At 43.3% G+C, this 17,238-nt stretch overlaps 1 long non-coding RNA gene across 1 annotated transcript; it reads left to right on the forward strand.

The window, feature by feature from the left end:
* Positions 1–16,263: 16,263 nt before the first annotated feature.
* On the forward strand, positions 16,264–16,885 carry LOC147979152 (uncharacterized). The gene is made up of 3 exons (XR_015599686.1): positions 16,264–16,398; positions 16,508–16,565; positions 16,651–16,885. It is a non-coding gene; the product is annotated as an uncharacterized LOC147979152 (long non-coding RNA).
* Positions 16,886–17,238: the final 353 nt, after the last annotated feature.

Below are 17,238 nucleotides of genomic sequence, written 5' to 3' on the forward strand. Positions count from 1 at the left end.
GTGCATGGTGGCCGGCAGCGGTTGCGGTGGACGAGCGCGCGAGAGGGGGAGAAGAGGGGAACGGATTAGGTAAGTTTCGAAAGAATGTGTGGGTGGGGCATGTGTTTTAGGTTAAAACACGGCGGGCAGTACAAGGCACCCGCCGCTGCTAACATTAGCTACAGCGGGCGGCTAGGGCCACCTGCCATCCAAAAGCCTACATACGTAAAATCTACTTTCACAAATATTTGTTGCGTACAAATACAACAGCGCACTTTGACATTTTTAGACTTGATTTTTTTCCATGTGTAATATACACCCCGTGCTACAATTTGACAACGTTTGCAGTTGGTTTGCAATTTTTCGCGGCATTAACTGAATTTTCGGCAAGTAAAAAATTCAAAACAAACTTTGGCCATGCCAGCGATGTTGGAAATGTTTGAAACTTTCCAGGCCGTCTTCATTGAACACCTATATGGTGTGGTAAGAACTAGAGATCGTTTCGACCAAAACCTGATGCACATCGTGTGCAAATAGGACACTCTCCCGCCAAGTGTATAGGGTTTCGAAATGACCACCTGACATACATAACTCAATTTTTAAACATATGTTGTACTTTAAAAAAATTCCATGTGTAATATACGCCATCAGAAGCTCCGTTCTACAATTAGACAACTTTTGGAGTTGGTTTACTATTTTCACGGCATTAACTAAATTTTCGGCAAGTATAAAAATGCAAAACAAACTTTGATCATGCTAATGATGTTGGGAATGTTTGAAATTTCCATGCCATCTCCATTGAACACATGTAGGGTGTGATCAAAATTAGAGATTGTTACGACCAAAATCTGATGCACATCGTGTGCAAACATGACACTCTCCCGCCAAGTGTATAGGGTTCCGAAACAACCACCTGACACACAGAACTCAATTTTTAAACATATTTTTCCATGTGTAATATACCCCATTAAAAGCCCCATGCTAAAATTTGACAACTTTTGGAGTTGGTTTGATATTTTCACGGCATTAACTGAATTTCGGGCAAGAAAAAAGGTAATAAACATCTATGGCGGGCACTAGGAAGTACTCGCCGCTCTAAACCTTTTTTTATTTGCACTACCGAATGCATTGCAGCAGTGGCAAGTACCTCTGTTGCCAGCCACTGCAAACATCCGGATACGGAAAATATAAAATTTAAGAGGGTCACCCCACTATGTTGAAGGAAATATTCCCTAGAGGCAATAATAAATTTGTTATTTATATTTCCTTATATCATGATAAGTGTTTATTATTCATGCTAGAATTGTATTAATCGGAAACTTAGTACATGTGTGAATACATAGACAAACAGAGTGTCCCTAGTATGCCTCTACTTGACTAGCTCGTTAATCAAAGATGGTTAAGTTTCCTGACCATAGACATGTCTTTTCATTTGATAAATGGGATCACATAATTAGAGTATTATGTGATGGACAAGACCCATCCATTAGCTTAACATAATGATCGTTTAGTTTTATTGCTATTGCTTTCATCATGACTTATACATGTTCCTCTGACTATGAGATTATGCAACTCCCGAATAACGGAGGAACACCCTGTGTGCTATCAAATGTCACAACGTAACTGGGTGGTTATAAAGATGCTCTACAAATGTCTCCAATGGTGTTTGTTGGGATGGCATAGATCGAGATTAGGATTTGTCACTCCAAGTATCGGAGAGGTATCTCTAGGCCCTCTCGGTAATGCTCATCACTATAAGCCTTGCAAGAAATGTGACTAACGAGTTAGTTGCAGGATGATGCATTACGTAACGAGTAAAGAGACTTGCCGGTAACGAGATTGAACTAGGTATGACAATACCGACGATCGAATCTCAGGCAAGTAACATACTGATGACAAAGGGAATGACGTATGTTGTTATGCGGTTTGACCGATAAAGATCTTCGTCGAATATGTAGGAGCAATTATGAGCATCCAGGTTCTGGTATTGGTTATTGACCGGAGATGTGTCTAGGTCATGTCTACATAGTTCTCGAACCCGTAGGGTCAGCACGCTTAACGTTTGATGACGATTTGCATTATGAGTTATGTGATTTGATGACCGAAGTTTGTTCGGAGTCCCGAATGAGATCGCAGACATGACGAGGAGTTTCGAAATGGTCGAGAGGTAAACATTCATATATTGGAAGGCTATATTCGGACATCAGAATGGTTCTAAGTGATTCGGGGATTTTTTGGAATACCGGAGGTTACCAAACCCCCCCCCCCCCGGGAGAAGTATTGGGCCTTATTGGAGGAGAGGAGAGAGGCCACGTGAGAGGGGCGCCCTCCCCCTTGCCCAAACTGAATTGGACTATGGGAGGGGGCCGCGCCCCCTCTTTCCTTGTCCCTCTATCTCCCTTCCCCTTTTCCCTCGCAGGTGGAAGGAAGGAGGGGGGCCGAATCCTACTTGGACTAGGAGTCCAAGTAGGATGCTACCTTTTGAGCCTACGTTGGCTTTTCCCTTGAAGAGGAAAGAGTGATGCAGCAAAGTAGCGTACGTATTTCCCTCAGTTTTTGAGAACCAAGGTATCAATCCAGTAGGAGACAACACACAAGTCACCTAGTACCTGCACAAATAATCAAGAACCTTGCAACCAACGTGATAAAGGGGTTGTCAATCCCTTCATGGGCACTCGCAAAAGTGAGATCTGATAAAGATAGTAAAGTAAATATTTTTGGTATTTTTGTTGTATAGATTGGAAAGTAAAGATTGCAAAATAGTAAACGAGATGCGATGTAAATAAAAGAGATGCAATATAATAAGAAAGAGACCCGGGGGCCATAGGTTTCACTAGTGGCTTCTCTCAAGATAGCATGTATTACGGTGGGTGAACAAATTACTGGCGAGAAATTGATAGAAAAGCGTATAGTTATGAGAATATCTAGGCAATGATCATGAATATAGGCATCACGTCTGTGTCAAGTAGATCGAAACGATTCTGCATCTACTACTATTACTCCACACATCGACCGCTATCCAGCATGCATCTAGAGTATTAAGTTCATAAGAGCAGAGTAACGCATTAAGCAAGATGACATGATGTAGAGGGATAAACTCAAACAATATGATATAAACCCCATCTTTTTATCCTTGATGGCAATAATACAATACGTGCCTTGCTGCCCCTACTGTCACTGGGAAAGGACACCGCAAGATTGAACCCAAAGCTAAGCACTTCTCCCATTGCAAGAAAGATCAATCTAGTAGGCCAAACTAAACCGATAATTCGATGAAACTTGCAAAGATATCAAATCATGCATATAAGAATTCAGAGAAGAACCAAATAATATTCATAGATAATCTTGTTCATAAACCAACAATTCATCGGTTCTCGGCAAACACATAGCTAAAGAGTATTACATCGAATAGATCTCCAAGAACATCGAGGAGAACTTTGTATTGAGAATCAAAGAGAGAGAAGAAGCCATCTAGTTAATAACTATGGACCCGAAGGTCTGTGGTAAACTACTCGTGCTTCATCAGAGAGGCTATGGTGTTGATGTAGAAGCCCTCCATGATCGATTCCCCCTCCGGCAGATCGGCGGAAAAGGCCCCAAGATGGTATCTCACAGGTACAGAAGGTTGCGGCGGTGGAAAAGTGGTTTCGTGGCTCTCAGCGATCGATCTAGAGTATAAGAGTATATATAGGAGAAAGAAGTACGTTGGTGGAGCTATGTGGGGCCCACAAGTGTGGGGGCGCGCCTACCCCCCTGGGCACGCCCTCCTGCCTCGTGGCTACCTCATGGAGTTTAGACTTCAACTCCAAGTCTTCTGGTTTGCTTTCGGTCCAAGAAAGATCATCGCGAAGGTTTCATTCCGTTTGATATTCCTTTTCTGCGAAACTCTAAAATAGGCCAAAAACAGAAACTGGCACTGGGCCTCCGGTTAATAGGTTAGTCCCAAAAATAATATAAAAGAGCACATTAAAGCCCATTAAACATCCAAAACCGATAATATAATAGCAATGAAAATTCAAAAATTATAGATACGTTGGAGACGTATTATAGGACTCCCCCCCCCTTGGCGCACCCTCTCTAGGGCCGGCCTCCTCCTCCTCCCCCCTTTATATACGTGGGAGGGGGACACTGTCGGTGTCAAAACTAGCAGATCTCGGGTAGGGGGTCCCGAACCGTGCATCTTGAGTCAATGGTAACAAGAGACAGGGGACACGATGTTTACCCAGGTTCGGGCCCTCTTGATGGAGGTAATACCCTACGTCCTGCTTGATTGATATTGCTGAGTATGAGGATTACAAGAGTTGATCTACCACGAGATCGTAATGGCTAAACCCTAGAAGTCTAGCCTGCATGATTGTGATTATGATTGCCTCTACGGACTAAACCCTCTGGTTTATATAGACACCGGAGGGGCCTAGGGTTGTATAGAGTCGGTTTACAAAGGAAGGAATCTACGTCCTTTGTAAACCAAGCTTGCCATCCACGAAGGAGAGTCCCATCCGGACACGGGAGGAAGTCTTCTGTCTTGTATCTTCATAGCCCATTAGTCCGGCCCATGTTACATAGTTCGAATGCCCGAGGGCCCCTTAATCTAGGACTCCCTCAGTAGCCCCTGAACCAGGCTTCAATGACGATGTGCCTGGCGCGCAGATTGTCTTTGGCATTGGAAGGCGGGTTCCTCCTCCAAATACTCCAAAACAGCCTTCGAACACAGAAAACGTGTCCGGCTCTGCAAAACGAGTACCACACACACACGCAGAGAGTATAATATTTTATGAGTCCAATCTGCTGAGAACTTTTGTAGCGTGACATCACGGCACTACCCGGTCATTATTTCAAACCGTTTTTTAGCCTCCCGCTCCACGTTTCAAGATGCGGTTTTATTGGCACGTCTTGTCAAAGCAGACATCGTGCCCCCTTATTATGGGATTCTCATCAATACGGGCGTGGGTAATCCAACAGCGCCGTCTGCACGGCCCTTGGGGAATAGGCGAGCTTTAAGGCGAGTGGGGAGGCGCTTAATATTCGCGGCCTTTATAAAGGGATTAGGATTTCACCTTTTCACCCACGCCTTCTTTCTCTCTGCCCATCCATTCTCGAGCTCTAGTGCTCAAGCCTCCATCCTTCCCATCTCAAAAAAGCACTCCAACCATGTCCGGATCTGGAGTGCAGGGCAAGTGGATGGTGTCCTCCGTCAAGGAGAAGGACATCACCAAGCTCCGGGAGGCCGGGTACTTAGCCAAGGAAATCGCCCACCGGCTTCCAGCAAAGGGGCAGATCATCCCCACCCCGGAGCCCTATGAGAGGGTGGTTTTCATCCCCCACTTTGTCCGCGGATTGGGATTCCCACTCCACCCATTCGTCCGCGGACTCATGTTCTACTATGGGCTGGATTTCCACGATCTGGCCCCCAACTCCTTCCTCAACATCTCATCATTCATTGCCATGTGCGAGGCCTTCCTCCACATCCCACCCCACTTCGGATTATGGTTAAAGATCTTCAATGTGAAGCCGAAGGTGGTGGGTGGTCAACACGCAGAGTGCAGAGGCGCCATGGTGAGAAAGATGCCCAACGTCTCATGGCCCAAAGGTACCATTGTGGAGACCATCAAAGGGTGGCAACAGCAATGGTTCTACGTCACAGAGCCTCGCGACGCCACCTGGGCCGCGGCTCCCGAATTCCAGTCTGGCGCCCCGATGCAGCTCACCTCCTGGCTAGAGAAGGGCCTGGACTGGTCTTTGCCGGATGAGCTGACAGCGCTTCAGACGCGCATCAGGAGCATGGTGGACAAGAACATCAAGCTTGTCAATGTGATCCAGGTGATGCTTGCTCGCCGGATCCTTCCGTGCCAAAGCTGGACTTGACATTTGTGGGAGTTCGATCCGGCCAAGCACCAGACATTGCAATAGTTCTTCGACACTACGCATGAAGACATCTGGAAGGTGCTCTTTAAGGCCAACGAGACGTGGTCGGCGACGATCGAGGACCGCAGGCACGACCTGGCCCATCCCGCTAGTTCGGTAAGTTTTTCGTATTTCAAGGTGTATACTTTACTTGCATACTCAAGGAGGACGCCTAAGCTTCCCCATTAATTTTTTCAGGGCTGGACAAAGAAGGTGGAGCGGATCCAGTATCCGGCTCCGCTGCCCTAAAACCTAGCAATCCCTCTTCTAACGAAGATGCTGGTTCCGGCGCCCTACCAAGCGCCAGAGAAGAAGGCCAAGGAGACCATGAGTGTTCTCCACCATAAGGTCACTTCGGACGTGACGTCCGAAGACGCCGAGACCCACTCCTCCCACACCGAGGACGATGAGGAGGAGGAGGAAACCAAATCTCCACTGGAGGGGGAGAGGAAGAAAAGGGCGGCCTCTACGCATCTGGAGGCAGAGGTGTCCAAGAAGGGGAGGGTTTCCCTCACGGACAACTCCGCGTGGGACATCGACAGCAGCTCCGAGTGGCGCCCCAAGGATAAGCCCCTGGCCGAATCGTAAGTACTCAAAGACGCACACACATATCCGGCTCCTTTACTTCATAGTTTTAACATGTTGAATCATGCGCTGCAGTCTGACTCGTTCCGACCTCGAGCGATCCTCATCTTCGGGGAATTCGCTGGATCCGAAGGTGATGTAGAGCGGGTCCCTTCCAATGGCCTCTTCTCCCAAGGCCATGGATAACACCGAGGTGCTGTCCAGAAGGACCTCCCCAGGCCAGGGAGAGACACAGGTGGCCGTCAGGGTGGTGCCAGAGGGTGAACCTTCGGCCGCCCGACACATGGGGCAGCAAATCCCCATGGAGGCCGGCAATTGATACGTCTCCAACGTATGTATAATTTTTTATTGTTCCATGCTATTATATTATCTGTTTTGGATGTTTAATGGGCTTTAATATACCTTTTTATATTATTGTTGGGACTAACCTACTAACCAAAGGCCCAGTGCAAATTGATGTTTTTTTTCCTATTTCAGTGTTCCTCAGAAAAGGAATATCAAACGGAATCCAAACGGAATGAAACCTTCGGGAGAGTTATTTTTGGAACAAACGCAATCCATGAGACTTGGAGTGGACGTCAAGGAAGAACTGAGGCGGCCACGAGGTAGGAGGGCGCGCCCAGGGGGTAGGTGCGCCCCCCACCCTCGTGGGTCCCTCGTGGCTCCGCCGACCTACTTCTTTCGCCTATATATACTCATATACCCCGAAAACATCCGAGAGCACCATGAAACCCTATTTCCACCGCCGCAACCTTCTATACCCGTGAGATACCATCTTGGGGCCTTTTCCGGCGCTCTGCCGGAGGGGGAATCGATCACGGAGGGCTTCTACATCAACACCATAGCCTCTCCGATGATGTGTGAGTAGTTCACCACAGACCTTCGGGTCCATAGTTATTAGCTATATGACTTCTTCTCTCTCTTTGGATCTCAATACAAAGTTCTCCTCGATTCTCTTGGAGATCTATTCGATGTAATTATTTTTGTGGTGTGTTTGTCGAGATCCGATGAATTGTGGGTTTATGATCAAGAATATCTATAAACAATATTTGATTCTTCTCTGAATTCTTTTATGTATGATTTAATATCTTTGCAAGTCTCTTCGAATTATCAGCTTGGTTTGGCCTACTAGATTGATCTTTCTTGCAATGGGAGGAGTGCTTAGCTTTGGGTTCAATCTTGCGGTGTCCTTTCCCAGTGACAGCAGGGGCAGCAAGGCACGTATTGTATTGTCACCATCGAGTATAAAAAGATGGGGTTTATATCATATTGCTTGAGTTTATCGCTCTACATCATGTCATCTTGCCTAATGCGTTACTCTGTTCTTATGAACTTAATACTCTAGATGCATGCTGGATAGCGGTCGATGTGTGGAGTAATAGTAGTAGATGCAGAATCGTTTCGGTCTACTTGTCGCGGATGTGATGCCTATATACATGATCATGCCTAGATATTCTCATAACTATGCGCTTTTCTATCAATTGCCTGACAGTAATTTGTTCACCCACCGTAGAATTTGCTATCTTGAGAGAAGCCACTAGTGAAACCTATGGCCCCGGGGTCTATTTTCCATTATGTTATTTTCCTATCTACTTTCTATTTCTATCGTTGTTTATTTTGCAATCTTTATTTTCCAATCTATACAATAAAAATACCAAAAATATTTATCTTATTATCTCTATCAGATCTCACTTTCATAAGTGACTGTGAAGGGATTGACAACCCCTTTATTGTGTTGGTTGCGACGTTGTTGTTTGTTTGTGTAGGTACTAGGTACTTGCGTGTTACCTCCTACTGGATTGATACCTTGGTTCTCAAAAACTGAGGGAAATACTTACGCTACTTTGTTGCATCACCCTTTCCTCTTCAAGGGAAAATCAACGCATGCTCAAGAGGTAGCAAGAAGGATTTCTGGTGCCGTTGCCGGGGAGGTTCCACCAAGTCAAGTCAAGATTTGATCTCCCATCAACAAGCCATTTCTGGCGCCATTGCCGGGGAGATCTACACACAATTCAAGACATACCAAGTACCCATCACAAACTCTTATCCCTCGCATTACATTATTTGCCATTTGTCTCTCGTTTTCCTCTCCCCCACTTCACCTTTGCCGTTTTATTCGCCCTCTTCCGTTCATCCTTTTGTTTGATCGTGTTACCATGTGCCTTCTTTTTGCTTGCATCTTCGCTTGCTAAGTGTTTATGAATCCACTTAAAGTGTACTACTTGGATCACCTTCGATCCTTATGCGCTCGTGCTGAAACCCCAACTAGCCTAGCTGATGGGAAATCTTTAGATGAGCATGCTCATTTTGTGCGTCATCGTTTATCTGAAAAGGGGAAGCTATTATGGTATCAACTAAATAGTTTGCTATGCTATGCTTGGAATCTTTGTGAAATTTATGATTTTACTTGTTGCTCTAAGAACCCTAAAAACACCTTCTGTACATATGTGAGTTTAATGATAATGAAATCTTATCTTCTTATGTAAAGGGTGTTTATAGTTACTATGATATCAAACAAATTGAGTAATTTGTCGTTTTTAAGGGTGCTCATGAAGTTGCTTCTTTGATTGAAAAGTATGATATTACTCTCTACAAATCTGAAAATTCCGACATACTTAAATATTGCTATGAAAACTATGCTCACACTGCCTATGTTAAGGAATTTATTGAGAGAATGACCGTTTCTTTGGAAGAAAATAATGATATGCACAAATCTATAGATAATTATGATTTTGATGATTTGATTGAAATATCCCTTGATGAACATGATGCTTGCTATTCTTGTGGCCATGATACCAATATTTATGGAGAATTTACTATAGTTCCTTATGTTAAACACGATATTATTGCTATTGCACCCATACTTGATAGTTCCTTGAATCAAAAGCATGATTGCAATGATTTTACTATAAATTCTATTGATGTCCATTGTACTAATAATCTGCAAAACCCTAAGCTTGGGGAAGCTAGTTTTGCTATGTCTACTACTTATTGCAATGATCATGATTGGGGTGATTCTTCTTATGATCTTGAAATTTTATTTAAGCCCCATGATGAATATGAGATTGATAATGGTGTTTGCAATAATATTGAAAGTGGGTTTGGAAGAGTGTCAACTTTAGATCCCACATATTTGTAGAATGATCAATCTTATGAAGTTTTTGATAAAAGTGGGTTTGGAGAGGTCATGACTTTAGTTAATGTTAATCCCACTATTTCGGTAGAGTGTCAACTTTTCATGCATGTGGATCATATAGAGAATATGTTTCATGATAGCTATATTGTTGAATTTTAGTATGATCCCACATGTAATTATTATGAGAGAGGAAAATATGATTGTAGAAATTTTCATGTTACTAAATTACCTCTCATTATGTTGAGATTGCTATTGTTTCTTTCCGCTTCCTTGCATATGCTAGTTTTTGCTTGCTATGATAATTTGTTTGTCTATAAGATGCCTATGCATAAGAAGTATGTTAGACTTAGATGTGTTTGTCACATGTTTTATCATGCTCTCTTTGTGCTTCAATTCTTGTCTTTCATGTGAGCATCATTGAAATTATCAATGCCTAGCTAGGGGCGTTAAACGATAGCGCTTGTTTGGAGGAAACCCAATTTTATTTTTGTTTCTTGTTTTTTGTTCCTGTTTAGTAATATATAATTCATATATATTCTGTTTAGATGTGGTTTTATGTTTTTAATTAGTGTTTGTGCCAAGTAGAACCTTTGGCAAGACTTGGGGGAAGTCTTTGCGATCTTGCTGTAAAAAACAGAAACTTTAGCGCTCACGAGATTAGCTACCATTTTCTACTGGAGAGTGAGATTAGGTTGATTCTTTTTTAAGATGATTTATATACAAATTCCTCACGTCCAACAATTTATTTCATAATTTTTGGGGTTACAGAAGTATTCGAAACCTACAGATTACTACAGACTGTTCTGTTTTTGACAGATTCTGTTTTTCGCGTGTTGTTTGCTTATTTTGATGAATCTATGGCTAGTATCGGGGGGTTATGAACCATAGAGAAGTTGGAATACAGTAGGTTTAACACCAATATAAATAAATAATGAGTTCGTTACAGTACCTCGAAGTGGTGGTTTGTTTTCTTATACTAACGGAGCTCATGAGATTTTCTGTTGAGTTTTGTGTTGTGGTTTTTTCAAGTTTTGGGTAAAGATTTGATGGATTTTGGAATAAATAGTGGAAATAGACTAAGCTTTGGGATTACCAAGGCACCCCAAGGTAAAATTCAAGGACAACCAAAATCCTAAGCTTCGGGATGCCCCGGAAGGCATCCCCTCTTTCGTCTTCATCCATCGGTAACTTTACTTGAGGCTATATTTTTATTCACCACATGATATGTGTTTTGCTTGGAGCGTCTTGTATGATTTGAGTCTTTGCTTTTTAGTTTACCACAATCATCCTTGCTGTACACACCTTTTGGAGAGACACACATGAATCAGAATTTATTAGAATACTCTATGTGCTTCACTTATATCTTTTGAGCTAGATAATTTTGCTCTAGTGCTTCACTTATATCTTTAAGAGCATGGTGGTAGTTTTATTCTATAGAAATTATTGATCTCTCATGCTTCACTTATATTATTTTGAGAGTCTTTTAGAACAGCATGGTAATTTGCTTTGGCTATAAAATTAGTCCTAATATGATAGGCATCCAAGATGGGTATAATAAAAACTTTCATAAAAAGTGCATTGAATACTATGAGAAGTTTGATACTTGATAATTGTTTTGAGATATGAAGATGGTGATATTAGAGTCATGCTAGTTGAGTAGTTGTGAATTTGAGAAATACTTGTGTTAAAGTTTGTGATTCCCGTAGCATGCACATATGGTGAACCGTTATGTGATGAAGTCGAAGCTTTATTTATTTATTGATTGTCTTCCTTATGAGTGGCGGTCGGGAACGAGCGCTGGTCTTTTCCTACCAATCTATCCCCCTAGGAGCATGCGCGTAGTAATTTGTTTCAATAAATAATAGATTTTTGCAATAAGTATGTGAGTTCTTTATGACTAATGTTGAGTCCATGGATTATACGCACTCTCACCCTTCCACCATTGCTAGCCTCTCTAGTACCGTGCAACTTTCGCCGGTACCATACACCCACCATATACCTTCCTCAAAACAGCCACCATACCTACCTATTATGGCATTTCCATAGCCATTCCGAGATATATTGCCATGCAACTTTCCACCATTCCGTTCGTTATGACACGTCACATCATTATCATATTGCTTTGCATGATCATGTAGTTGACATCGTATTTGTGGCAAAGCCACCTTTATAATTCTTTCATACATGTCACTATTGATTCATTGCATATCCCGGTACACCGCCGGAGGCATTCACATAGAGTCATATTTTGTTCTAGTATCGAGTTGTAATTTTTGAGTTGTAAGTAAATAAAAGTGTGATGATCATCATTATTAGAGCATTGTCCCAAGTGAGGAAAGGGTGATGGAGACTATGATTCCCCCACAAGTCGGGATGAGACTCCGGACGAAAAAAAGAAAAAAAAAGAAAAAAGGCCATAAAAAAGAGGAAAGGGCCCAAATAAAAAAATGAGAGAAAAAGAGAGAAGGGACAATGTTACTATCCTTTTACCACACTTGTGCTTCAAAGTAGCACCATGATCTTCATGATAGAGAGTCTCCTATGTTGTCACTTTCATATACTAGTGGGGATTTTACATTATAGAACTTGGCTTGTATATTCCAATGATGGGCTTCCTCAAAATGCCCTAGGTCTTCATGAGCAAGCGAGTTGGATGCACACCCACTTAGTTTCTTTTGTTGAGCTTTCATACACTTATAGCTCTAGTGCATTCGTTGCATGGCAATCCCTACTCACTCACATTGATATTTATTGATGGGCATCTCCATAGACCGTTGATACGCCTAGTTGATGTGAGACTATCTTCTCCTTTTTGTGTTCTCCACAACCACCATTCTATTCCACCTATAGTACTATATCCATGGCTCACGCTCATGTATTGTGTGAAGATTGAAAAAGTTTGAGAACATCAAAAGTATGAAACAACTGATTGGCTTGTCATCGAGGTTGTGCATGATTAAATACTTTGCGTGATCAAGATAGAGCATAGCCAGACAATATTTGATTCTTCTCTGAATTATTTTATGTATGATTTAATATCTTTGCAAGTCTCTTCGTATTATCAGCTTGGTTTGGCCTACTAGATTGATCTTTCTTGCAATGGGATAAGTGCTTAGCTTTGGGTTCAATCCTGCGGTGTCCTTTCCTAGTGACAGCAGGGGCAGCAAGGCACGTATTGTATTGTTGCCATCGAGGATAAAAAGATGGGGTTTATATCATATTGCTTGAGTTTATCCCTCTACATCATGTCATCTTGCCTAATGCGTTACTCTGTTCTTATGAACTTAATACTCTAGATGTATGCTGGATAGCGGTCGATGTGTGGAGTAATAGTAGTAGATGCAGAATCATTTCGACCTACTTGTCACGGACGTGATTCCTATATACATGATCATGCCTAGATATTCTCATAACTATGCACTTTTCTATCAATTGCTCGACAGTAATTTGGTCACCCATCGTAGAATTTGCTATCTTGAGAGAAGCCACTAGTGAAACCTATGGCCCCCGGGTCTATTTTCCATTATATTATTTTCCTATCTACTTGCTAGTTCTATCGTTGTTTATTTTGCAATCTTTATTTTCCAATCTATACAATAAAAATACCAAAACTATTTATCTTATTATCTCTATCAGATCTCACTTTCGTAAGTGACCGTGAAGGGATTGACAACCCCTTCATCGCGTTGGTTGCGAGGTTCTTGTTTGTTTGTGCAGGTACTAGGGACTTGCGTGTTACCTCCTACTAGATTGATACCTTGGTTCTCAAAAACTGAGGGAAATACGTACGCTACCTTGCTGCTTCACCCTTTCCTCTTCAAGGGAAAACCAACGCATGCTCAAGAGGTAGTAGCGATGGTGGCCATATCCAATCTGGCCCCCAGCCGAATACAATTCCGGAGACCTATACGGCTCCGAAATCCGGCAAGCAACCTCCTTCGAAAGAAGGAGGTGCACCGATTCCACCGGTGACCTTTGTCCATCTAGAGGCACCGGGTACTCTACTAGAAGCACTACGAAGTGCTTCCATTGTTGAGGAACACCGCACCCTGATGGGTACGGTGGTTGACAGGATTCAGCCCGTGAAGAGCGGACTGACCGAAGGCTGCACATGCCTTCTAATAGGCTTTGAGGTATGAAAACGCAATTTATGCAAAAGAAATGTTATAATATAGACAGTATCCCCTGAGACACTGTACGTTGTTCGAAAAGAAAAGCCGGACCGAGGATCAACTTAATTTTCGTAGGATACTAACCATACGTGTCTATGTGAATAAGTAGGCATCTTTTCTGGTTGTGACCTCTCATGCTGCTGAGATCTCCAGACTGAACTAGAGTCTGGAGCGGACCGAGGAAGAGCTCGACCGCTTGAAAAAACAACTGGAAGACCATCAAGGTATGCAATGACCTTGTGTAGATTCAGAAAGGATGAATGATTTGTGTTGACCATAGTGCCATGATATTTTGTAGGAGCGGCGACCGAGGTGGAGACCCTCAAGAAGGCGCTGGCCGAAGCCCAGGAGAGAGCGGCAAAAGAACAAGCCGCTCGCGAAAAACATGAGGCCAGGGTTGGTGAGGTCCAGCAGGAGCTCCAGGACGCCATGAAGAAATATGAGTCCTTGGAGCGCAATCTTGTGGACCAAGAGTCCAAACTTGCCAAGGCCCGCCAAAGCGCACACGATGCCCGGGTTGAAGCCCAGGGAGCCCTCTAGGAAATCTGGGAGGCCAGAAAAATCGCGGCGGGTAAGGCCTTTATTATGCAGAGCAAGTATGTGAAGAAAAGGTTCCTCTTACTGACCCGGATTTGGAGTTCTCTAGGGGCGTTTGTGGATGTGCCGCGTAGTGCTGCCGACGCTGCAGAATTCTTCCGAGCCGAAGAGGGGAGCTCGACGGAGAAGCTGTTCTGGTCGCAATACCTTGCGCCAGAGCATCCGGTGCCCCTTAGCGATCAGCTAAAACAGCTGACCGAACTACATAGGGTGGCCGAACTGGCCATGAAGGATTTGATAATCTGTCTGTGGCCTGCCGAAGCCATACCCAGCAGCTACTTCGGGCTCGTGAAGCGGTTGGTCAATGCCTGCCATCGGCTTGATGCCATCAAGCGGTCGGTCTGCATTGAAGGTGAGCGGATGGCCTTCGCCCGTGTCAAGGTGCAGTGGGCGAAGATGGACGCCGTCAAGCTCACGACCGAGGGACCGCTTGCGGGCAAGGAGCACCGCACGCCCGAGCGATATTTGATGATGTGTTGAAGGGATCCCGCATTGTAGAGGGCCAGTGTTCAAAAGACATTATCTTTGAATGAAGTCATTCATGTTATCCCTTCCTGTATTATGAAACAAAGTTGTTGTGTAATATAATGTTTGTTGTTTGAAAATTTTACCTCCTATGCGGCCGTTTTGTTAAATCTGAGAGCTGGCCAGTCGTCGGCTTCAGCCCCCATGTAGGTAGTATGGGGGTGTTTGGGATGGAATCTAAACACTCTTGATCCAAGAGTTTGGTCCTTGAAGGAGGTGTTTCGCGCAAACAACCAGGCAATCGGACTATGTGGCTTTATCGCCCTCACTTAGCCATAGGAGTTTGACAATAGAAAAGTAGGTGCAGCCCCTAGTTAGTATTTTATCCGGCCTAGGGTGCTATAGACACCTGATCGGGTAAAGGCCGATTCGTCGCATAATGTGGAAAAAATTGCAAAAGATTTGTAACCTCTGAATAGCTGACCAGCTCTTGCCGTATCATGATAGTCAGTTTTCGGTTTTCTCTAATGAGGTGTTTGCTCAGATAAAGCAGAAACACAATCACAGTAGTTCTCCCTTTACTACTCTAGCCGATAGGACGGAGCGTAAGGTAGCAAGCATAGGAGCCGGGCAACCCAACTATTGACCAAAGACATGATTCGGAGCCGATGCATATAATGCTAAAATTCAGGGTGCCGAACTGTACTGTAAAAAGTGTTTGGACTTTGTTGTCATAGTATGGAGCATAATGAAGCCCCTGGCGAATTAAAGTGTACCAAAGTGTATGGGTGCAAAGAATAGTGAAATAAAATGAAGTAGTAAGCTAGTGCCACGTAGGTTGGGCAGCAAATTGTTTCCATTATAATTTAATTAATATGTCGAAGCGTATTTGTACAAATAGTGCAATAAGAAACAGGGCTATCAGTAGTAGAAAAAGGGTCAAACGTGAAGCACATTAGTGCCGGTTTGTATTTGAGCCGGTGCCGGTTCCAACGGCTAGCCGGGCCGCTTTCATTAGTACCGGTTCGTGGCGAACCTTTAGCACCGGTTCGTGCCACGAACCGGTACTAATGAGAGTGGTGGAAGGATGTTGTCAGACTGGGGCCCCTCCAGCCCCTTTAGTACCGGTTCATGGCACGAACCGGTACTAAAGGTCGTCCTACATAAACCCTTCACACCCGAGCTCGCTCTGTTCTTCCCCTTTTCCCTCTCCTCTCTGTTCTTCCCCTCTTCCTCTCGAGCTCATCACACATTTTGCCCAAAATTTGTCAAGATTTGAAGGCCCCCATCCATTCAAATGATCACAAAGGTTAGCAACTTTGTCCTTTCATCTCTCATTGCTAGATTAGCTCTTGCAATGCTTTATATAGTGATTAATTTGTGAGTTTAGTAATTTGGGAGGATATATATATATGTGCTAGTATTTGATTTATATGCAATTTGAGGTCAAAAATAACACTTAGTTTGCATATGTAGGTGTGGTTTACTTAGTGCCTTCTAAATCTCCGTCGTAACCACCGTCGATCGCCCGCACCATCCCGTCGCTGGCACCACCTTGTGGTGAGCCTCTTGTTCATGAAATTTTATATAAAAATTGATGTTTGTGTGATTTGGATATATAGTTACTCGTATAATTATCTTACCCATACGTTGTTTGTTATACATATAGTGCCATGGTTTTGATATCCGTCCCCGTCGGCCCTCGTCCTTGTTATGATTCGGATGTGGTATATATATTCTCTTTTAAAACTAGTTGCATTTTGTGTTTATGACAAATTATGCCCATCAAGTTGACATAGAAATTTTTTCTAGGAGGTATGTGAACCGGAAATTCCAACCGACCCTATTGTCAAGAGGTTAAATTTAGTTGAAAGAGAAAACGAGTACTTGAAAGAAAAATTGAAAAGAATTGAGGGGGAGAAGATGGAATTGGAGTTGCATGTTGCCGATGTCGTCGATGATCACAAGATCAAGATGGAGAAAATGCGCTTGAAGATTAGAAAGATTAGAAAATATGCCATCGATAGTGAGGCTTGGTATCATTATGCTGTTGGATCCATTGTTACCTTAGTTGCGATCTTGATCGTATTTTTTGTTGCATTTAAATGCTTTAGCTAGAGAGTTATTTGTTTGTTGCATTTAAGTGTTGTATGAACTTTATGTATGAACTTGTATTAATTTGGTCTATTCGGTGTTGTGTAATGAAGATGAGCCGGCAATGGATGTACGATGACCGATGCTCTCCCCAGTTTGTTGAGGGCGTGCATACTTTTCTGCTTGCGGCTAAGGCAAACAAGCGAGCGGATGGTTTTATGCCTTGTCCATGTGCTCGCTGTAAGAATGGTCACAATTACTCTACGTCAAGAACCATTCACGTCCACCTGTTTAAGTCCGGTTTCA

This window comes from Triticum urartu, chromosome 3A (genome assembly GCF_056163025.1).
Source record: "Triticum urartu cultivar PI428250 chromosome 3A, HENAU_Tu73, whole genome shotgun sequence".
Taxonomy (NCBI): Eukaryota; Viridiplantae; Streptophyta; class Magnoliopsida; order Poales; family Poaceae; genus Triticum; species Triticum urartu.